Source organism: Phascolarctos cinereus, unplaced genomic scaffold, assembly GCF_003287225.1.
Source record: "Phascolarctos cinereus isolate Bilbo 61053 unplaced genomic scaffold, phaCin_HiC Scaffold_4;HRSCAF=312, whole genome shotgun sequence".
NCBI classification, from domain to species: Eukaryota; Metazoa; Chordata; class Mammalia; order Diprotodontia; family Phascolarctidae; genus Phascolarctos; species Phascolarctos cinereus.
The window spans coordinates 71338248-71347730 of record NW_027555847.1 but is presented as its reverse complement, the minus strand read 5'-3'; the positions used below and the strand labels follow the sequence as shown (position 1 = coordinate 71347730).

The 9483-nt window shown below is 35.5% G+C and overlaps 1 pseudogene; it reads left to right on the top strand.

The window, feature by feature from the left end:
* Positions 1-8232: 8232 nt before the first annotated feature.
* On the top strand, positions 8233-8957 carry LOC110205040 (ATP synthase peripheral stalk subunit b, mitochondrial pseudogene; annotated as a pseudogene).
* Positions 8958-9483: the final 526 nt, after the last annotated feature.

Here is a 9483-nt window from a genome sequence, read left to right as displayed (position 1 = left end):
TCACTTACTTGCTTTTTTGGTATTAATTTTCAGTCACCTGACCTTGCTGCCATTTTTTATATGTCTCTTTAAAAATCTGTTAAGTTCAAATTCTGCCTTAGACACTTATTCTGTGACTCTGGACAAGTCACTTTACCTCTGTCTACTTCAGTTTCCTCATCTATAAAATAAGAATAATAATACTACCTATCTTTTAGGGTTATTATGAGGATCAAATGAAATAATTTGTGTAAAGATCTAGGCAAATCTTAAAGCAACAATTAATTCCCAGGTCTATTTATTAAGATTAATAAAATATATTATGTGCTCTACTTTTAGCAGAGAGGAAAATGGGGTGATGATAGATAGATAGATAGATAGATAGATAGATAGATAGACAGATAGACAGACAAGTAGATAGACAGATTGAATATAGCTCCTGTAAATTATCAAATAGTTGGAGATACCTGGCACAATTCTGCCAGATTTTCAGTCTCTTTCCTGATTATTATCCTTCTATTATGCATTTGAAGTGACTAGGTTACATAGTGGATAGAGTTCCATGCCTGGAATCAGAAAGATTCATCTTCCTGAGTTTAAATTTGTCGTCAGACACTTAGTAGCTGTGTGACCCTAGGCAAGTCACAACAGGGTTAGCCTCAGTCCCTGATTTGTAAAATGAAGAAAATGGCAAGCCACTCTAATTCTTTGCCAAGAAAACCCCAAATGGGGTCATGAAGAGTTGGACATGAGTGAAACAACTGGAAAACAACAAATTATCCATTTCCTATTGTTCTCCCCCCACCCCAGTAATCTGTGATACTTCAGTACACTGGTATTATTTCTCTTCCATCTTCCCCTATATTCTCAATCCTCCCATGAGTCCTACCCTAAATGCTCTCCACCGTATTTCTACTCCTTAATCTATTGACTTTTTTAATAATTTAAATAATGTGTACCACTACCATTGTTATTTAATGAGTTTGTTTTAAATAAGGCATATCATTCAATAGGTAAATTACAATCATAAGTCACCTTCTACAAAATTTTAGTCTTAAGGATATCTGTGAGGTTGAATTATTTCCTTGTCATAAGAATTGTAACTCACCCTGTTTATCATCAGACTATGGTCAAAGTTATGGTTGCTTTTTCCCCCTCTGCTCCTGTTTTAGGATAGCAGCTTCTGTGAATTACTGATCCTTGTCACTGATATTCGTTTTTCCAGGCCCATAAAGAAGTATAATGGAAACCAATAGAAAACAGCATTTGACCCTTTCAAATCATGATGCAGTCACATCTATGGAATGCTTGAAGAAAGACAAAGATATGGATAAAATTCAATTGAAATGTAACTAAAATGATAGAGAAATACAGTGATTTTTACAAAAAGAAAACATTTTAAAATTGAGATACCTCAGCAAGCATGAAATGGAGAAGAGATAGAGCAGAGTGATATAACATTCATACAAAATGACATAAAATGTTGAATCTATGGCATACTTTTATATATGCTCATGTAAAATACCACAATAATATACATTCAGTATAGTAAAACAAAATATTTATTAAGGCCTTAGAAGGAGGAAGGAGGTATTGTGATGTAGGTTACATGGAGAAAAAAGAAATACGGCCTCTGTATTTAAAAAAAAATATTGTATTTCAGAGATAAACCTTTTGTATAAATATGCAAATACAATATAATTGGGAGAAGGAGAGAACATAAGAGAGAGAGCAAGAAATGTTCAAAGTAGGAGACTGTATGTGGAAAATACGCCTAAGGAAGCCAAAGATTCTGGGAGGCAGAAGTGGGGAGGAAATTGATCCTGAGCAAGATGTGAAATGGGTCAGGGATGAGAAATGGAATAACACTAAATCTCAGACCTTTGGGTTCACTCTTCCTAACTCTCTTCCTCTGTCAGGTTGGGTGCTTATGAGATTATGACTTCTCCCCTCATTGTCCTAGGCAGTCCTGAAAGGTTGTAGGAGTGATTATTTCTCTAGTAGAATTGTGAAGAAGCCTCTTACAATTGATTCTCCATTGTTTATGAGTTCATATCAATCATTCAGAATTAATTATCTATCTTTAAAAGAAAGTTAAAAAAAAAGAATGCTTCAATCTGTACTCAAAGTTCACTAGCTCTCATGTTAGAGGTGAATAGCATTTTCCATTGTGGGTTATTTGGAATTCTCTCAGATCATTGTCCTCATCAGAGTAGCTAAGTCTTTTACCACTGATTATCCTTACAATATTGCTATTACTATTTACAATGTTCTCCTGATTCTACTCACTTCACATTATTTCAATTCATGCTAGTATTCCCAGGTTTTTCTGAAACTATGCTGCTCATCAGTTCTTATAGCACAATATTCTCACAATTATAGTCCAATATTTGTATGCCATAGATTCAATGTTATGCATGTGTATGTTGTGCCTAGCAAGCCCCTAACTGCTCTTAGTCCTTTGAGTGAACTACTCAAGAGAAATCACCTTCTTTGGTTAATTCCCTCATCTCTTTTCACCATCTGCTTAAGCTTGCTGGTTACATTTCCCTATTCTATTCTGGCCTCCCCTTTCATATGTCCCAAGTAACTATATTCTATATTATTAACAAACCCCTTCATCTTCCTTATCTTCCTCTTACACTTTTTTTCTGTCTTTCTATCCACATAAAGTAGTTTCCCCCTGAATACTCTTCATCTTCAGCCAGGTTTTTCATTATTCAGGTGCACCTTTTCTCATGTATCCTGAAGCAGTAGTTCAAGAGGATTAGGCATTCCTCCTAACTCAGTTTTGCCACTTTAATTTCCTCTTACTGCTGCCTTTTTGTGACAGTTTCTTCTTTGATGTTACTCCATCACCTAGATCATCCTATTTGGATTTTTCTTAGTTATTTACTGGCTCCTGGCTATTTTTCAAAGAGTTCAGAATCTGGATACCAGCTTTCTTTTCATCCACAATTGGTGCCATAATACTGGAGGATTACAATGTACACCTTGATAATATCCTCAAACTCAATGGTTTGGTTCATTGACCTTCCTACCTCCAATAACATACATATCCATTCTACCTCAGTTGTAAATAAGAATGGTAACAGATTCAATCTCAGCATTACTCAAAACTGTGTTACTTTTATCACCCAGAGCTCTGGAATTCCTCTCAATTACTAGTCATTGGTCCTTGTATTTCTTCCTCTTCCTAATTTTTCCTAAATTATGATGTGCTTTTACCCCAATCACAGGGCACTTCATCACTTTCTGCTATATCTACTAAAGTTTATAATCACTTTCCTCCATTTGTTATCTTGGCCCCATTTTTATTATTATTTTAAAATATTTATTTTATTCTGAACTTTAAAAAAGCAAGCATTTCTGTAACATAGTAGAATAGAAAAAAGTGATTGCACACAAAACTGCAAATCTATTATACATAACTTGCTATTCCTGTTAAATATATACTAAGGTTATCATGTACATTTGTTTTTTTCTTCCCCTCCCCTTGCCCTAGAGATGGCTACCATTAGACACAAATATGTGTGTCTGTATGTGTATGTGTGTATATATATATATATATATACATATATATATATATATGTGTGTGTGTGTGTGTGTACAAATATGTATATACACATATACATGCATGTACACATACATATATCCATTCCATACATATTTCTATTTATTAGTTCTTTCCCTGTATGGTAACAATTTGTATAATATCATGATATTTTAGCCTCGAATTCCCTTCCCTTATAGCATCTCTCTCACCCTTCATCTCTTCTTTCTCCACATGGATCCACCAGCTATTAGCTGTCAAGTGAGGAACCAGAGAGAAGTTTGTAAGCAGAAGTGATAAGATCGAGCATACAAGCAGGAAGTGCCATGAGGGAGTTAAAATAACCCAGAGAGACAGAGGAGAAAAGAAACTGAATGGGGCATCTAATTCACCTTTCCCTATCTTCCTTCACTTGACTAGTGATGTCTTAGCCTTGACAAGAAATAAATGGAGGTCTCTTGCAGCCATAGGAAACTGAAAGGAAATGAATAATTATGCTGTAAGGAAAGGCCTAGATATGGAGTCCATAAGGCCTTCATCCATTGCAGTAGTTGTTAAACCAGAGTCCCTAAAATTCTTTTTTAAAAACATGTCTATAACTATATTTCAGTATAATTGGTTTCCTTTGTAATCCTACATATTGCATTTTATGCATTTAAAACATTATTCTGAGAATCCATAGATTTCACCAAAAAGATAAAGGAATCCATGACACAGAAATCCTGATCTCTGAAATAACTCTACTGGATATATTAGTTAAACTTCAGTTGGGAATTATGAAATATTTTCTGCAGTTCACTGTCTGTTTTCGGGAATGGAGTACCAAGAAAAATGAACTGTATCTTTCCTAGAATGTCTGATTTCAGAGTAGCCTATGTGCTAGTTAGGGAATATATGAATTAGGAGAAGATTTGGGAGCACAGTCTCATGGTAGATGCACATTGTGCATTTTTATTTATTTTTATTGTTATTAGGTCTATCAAAGGTATAATTAAGCATTTTGTCTTGTGGCAGGCTATTTTCAGTATGCCTAAATCATATGACTAGATCTCAGTGATCAGAAGCAAAGGAAGAGGTTGTTTCTAGCATGTAGAGGTTCAGGGAAACCACAAGCAAGCTAATGCAGATGCCCATCAAAAGGAGGAGTTGGAGGATATTGGTTGCCCATTTAATGAAAACTATAGAAAATTTTTCATATCTGTATCTTTTTCCCTCATAAGAATAGAATGCAAAATTTTCTGAGCAAACACTGAATTTACTCAGAACTGATAGCTCTTAACAAGGACCAGAATAATGGTTAGCAAAGCCAATTGGTGATATATTCCTGTTTTCCTATCTTTGCTCTTGCCTTGCTAAACCCCAATCCTGGGCTTTCCATACCATCTGTTTTCAATCAATTAATCAATTATGGAGCATTTAATATATGAAAGGAATCACACTATGTGCTAACAATAAGGAGACAGAAACAATTTTTTTTCTGCTTTAAGTAGGCAATTTGGTTGAAACATAGGATATATGAGAATAATCTTTAATGATCTTGAGAAGGAAGATTGGAGTCAGATTGTGAAGTATTTCATATGCCAGATTTAAGAGTTTGTTTTATGTCTTAGAGGGTAGAAGAAGAGGCATTAAAACTTTTTGAACAGGGAAGTGAATTGGTCAGATTGCAACAAAGATCTATCACCTTGACAACAGTTTGGAGGGAAGATTGTAAAGGGGAGAGACCTGAGGCATGGAGAATAATCAGGAGACTGGTGATAGACTAGGTTTATGTCGGTGAAGACCCAAACTAAAGTGTGTGGAGAAAGGATTGTCAAGGGGAGAGACCTGAGGCATGGAGAATAATCAGGACTATGGAAATAGTTTGGATTAGAGGAGATAAAGTCCTAAATGATGGTGCTGATTATTTGAATAGAGAGAAGGGACAGGTATGATAGAAGCTGTGGAGGTAGAATCAATAAGATTTGGTAACTGACTGGAAAAGGAAGAGGGGTAACCTATGGCATAGAACAAAAGATTTCTTGGAAATTTTGAGTGATTATCAAAGAAATCTTTGTATATGTGAGCTTATTAAACAATCTTTACTATCACAAAGGTTTTGGGTGATCAAATAAGTGCAATGGCTATATCCTATAAAATACTTTTTCTGGTTTCCCCTACTCCCCTCCTTGTGGTGCCACTTTTAAATCTATATTCCATCTCTACATTTACTCTATAAAGACTGATTTATGTAAGTGATATTTCCCCCCTTGAAATATGAAATGGAAAAAGCTCACTTCTTGAGGACAGGATAATTTTAGATTTTTTTTTTTGGTATCTCTAGCCTTTAGTACAGTCTCAGACACATAGAAATGTAATAAATCTTTGTTGATTAATCAAATTGAATGATAAACATTTTTATCTCAATGGTTATTCAGGTGGTTACTATCTATCGAATCAGAATAAACAAATTGTATTTGTTTTTGACACTTTAATAAAAACAATTGGAAGTGTATTTTACACCACTTTTCTAGTTTGTTTTGATATCCTTGAGCACAGATATGTCCAGAAGATTTTTGTTTTGTTTTGTTTTATCTTGTTTTAAGCTGAATCTACACAATTCCAATTCATTCTGTTGGGAAAAGGAGGCAGTTTGCAACTGAGAAGATGACATCAACTCTCCTGATTTGTTAATCACCAATCAGTCAAGGAGGCAAACTTTCATTGATTTATAGTCCTTTCGGCCTTGTCTTACTCTTTCTGAGACATTTAACTTTTTTTTTGTGGGGGGAGGAGGGCAGGCAAAGATACTTGAGTGTTTTGACATTTCCTTCTCCAGCTAATTTCGAAGATGAGGAAACGTAGGCAAACAGGATTAAGTGAATTGCCCAGGGTCACACAGCTAGTACGTGCCTGAGGATGAATTTAACTGGATGTAATACAATGTAATTTTAGCAAGCAAGACAACTGAGGTGAGAGTGCACATAGAAAGGTCTTTAGCAGAAGGTGACATTTGAATTAAGTCTTGAAGCAAGCCAGTATTAAGTGAAGATGAAGAGGAAAAACATTTCAGAAGCATGAAAACATATAGAGACAGGAGATGATTTCTTATGCAGGATCTTATGTAGGTTTCTTATGCAGGATCCACAAGAAATGTCTGAATTTCTGGAAAGAGTAAAATATTGCTTCAGAATTAGTCTTTTAGTGATTGATAAGAAAGCAAGCTACAACTTTAAAGATAATATTAATTTTATACTGCGTAGGAGACACTGAATAGCAACGAGACCTACTCTTACCAAAGCTGTCATTTTAGTTTCTTGCAAAGTTGGATTAGGTTGAAGGTCATACATTGGAATTTATTACCTGTCCACAGGAAGACAGAATCATATGTTTGCTATATCATTTCTTTGGTCAAGACAAATGTGGAGGAAGGATAATAATACAACATTTAAAGAGCTTTCTATGGATTGAGCTGAAATGGGATAATCACATTGTGTCAAGAGACCACCACAAAGAAACACAGGCATACTCTAAATAATGAAAATAACAACTCTAGAAGTCAGACAGACATGATAAAAAGCAATGAGAAAAGATAGGCCCACGGAGTTAAAGTTGGAACATATCTAAGAGATGGTACAATCCATGTTGAAAAAAAAATCATATACCTAGAAAATGAAGAACATAACCTGCACTAGATCGAGAGCATTTGAACATGTTTTAGTTTATAAGGAATAACATTGAAAAATCTAAAGATTGCATTTGATGAAATTTGACTTTTAGACAGCGCAGGCATTTTAGAGAAATGTCTCATTTTGATTTTAGGATTCCCATTGCCTAGCATAGTGTCTTCTCCCTAATAGGAGTTTTGATGCAGAGTAGTTAGACTAGTCTTTCTTCCCCCCTAAAGGTGGAGACATTCAGATATAAATAGGTAGAGGCAATGATATGTACCCATGCATTGAAACCCTGATTTCAATAGAATTGTCCAAACCACTTTGTTTAATCTTACCTGACCTAAGCAAGAGACTCCAGATCTTTTTGTCTACCTCAATATAATAGAATCATCAGAAGAGATGGTAAACAAGCTATGTTTGTATAGTCCACATTTTGGCAGGATTTATTCATACGTGTCCTTTTTTCATCCTGAGACATCTATGGATTGATAGTGAAATAGGTATACACATGTGTTATTCTATCCTTCCAATGTGAATGGAGATGTCTCCATAATTGGTACATTAGTCAACAAAATCTTTACTGAGTGCAAATTAATGTAGGCTTTGTTTATATCTCTCGGTGTCCTCATCTTCACTAAAAAATTATTTATTATAAAGAAGGCCATTTTGGCTACACCACCCCTCTTTCCCTCCAAAGTATAGGGCTTGTATAAGGACATGCACATTAAACTGCTGTATTTTACCTAAAGTCCTAGTCAACATTATGTCAAAGTATCAGAATCACTTTTCACCTCATTCCTTTACAACTACCTTTTATTCATAAGCAGTATCAAGTGACAGCTAGCACCAGTCTGTCCTTGTATTATAAATGACAACAACAGAATTACTCACAATGGATGTTATTCTCCAATGGTGGAAAAAAAGAAGTTTGCACATGGAGACATTGTTGAAAGAACTGCTGAAAAGCTGTGTTATCTTCAAATGTGATAGATGATTTCCTATGGAGAGAGACTGAGGGGACTTAAATGAATATTTAGAAACTAATGAATGGACCCTCCACTGGCTCCCGGAGTGCTTCAGGCAACCAGAATTTTTCCACATAGGTTCTCCACATCTGGCTCCTTTGCCTCCTGTTCCTGATCACGGAGGGAAAGTTCTTCATTGGTTGATTCCTGAGGAATTCTTTGAGTTTATATATCCTAAAACTGGAGTTGCAAGTCCTTACATATTGGGCACTGGACTTATCCTGTATTTTCTCTCCAAAGATATCTACGTTACTACTGCTGATACATTTGCTGCCATGTCAACATTGGGGCTCCTCATTTATATAGTTAAAAAATATGGTGCCTCTGTAGCAGCTTTTTGCTGATAAACTCAGAGGGGACCAGATGGCTGAGGCAGAAGCATTGAAACAGTCTTCCATAAAACATATCCAAGATGCAATTGACTTGGAAAAGAAACAGCAAGCCCTGGTTGCCAAGCATCACTACCTTTTTGATGTCCAGAGGAACAACATTGCCATGACACTCGAAGTCTTTTACCATGAGAGGCTGCATAAAGTGTACACAGAGGTGAAGAATCGCCTGGATTATCAGATTGCAAAGCAGAACATGATGCCACTCAAGGAGCAAGAACGCATGACCGCGTGGGTATAGAGCCAAGTGGTGAAGAGCATCTCTGCTCAGCAGGAAAAGGAAACAATTGCTGAGGGCATCTCAGATCTGAAGCTGCTAGCAAAGAAGGCCCAAGCACAATCACAGTTGCTTCTGTAAAACTATTTCATCGTAATTAAGACAGTGAATAGCAGTTTTTACTAGCCCTGTAGAAGCTGTATTTTTTGTGACTCTCAATAAAAATCTTTCCAAACATTGTATTACCATCCCTCCTAAAACTGAGCCTAAACCTTTCTTAGAGGTCTGAGGTTTGGAAATAGGAGGGTGACAGTTATTTTATTGAAAGGTCGCCTTTCAGCCCAACTGCTGTATGTTTTGATGTAATTGAAAAACTTTAATGAAAGTTTAGAACACTACCAAAAATTCTCAAATTATATCTTAAATTTAAATTTTGGATGAATCAACCATCTTGAAATAAAATAGCTGATACTCTTAAGAAAAAAAAAGAAACTAATGAATGAGTTTACCTGAAACATTTTGAATTTAAGAGGATAGCATTAGTTTCTAATCCCAATTCATTGCCTTGGTGTTTCCTCATCTTCATTGACCAAAGAAGTGTGAATTTATTTCTTTTGTTCAGTTTTATACAGCCATTTTTCATATGTCAAATTTTTTTTTTATCGGT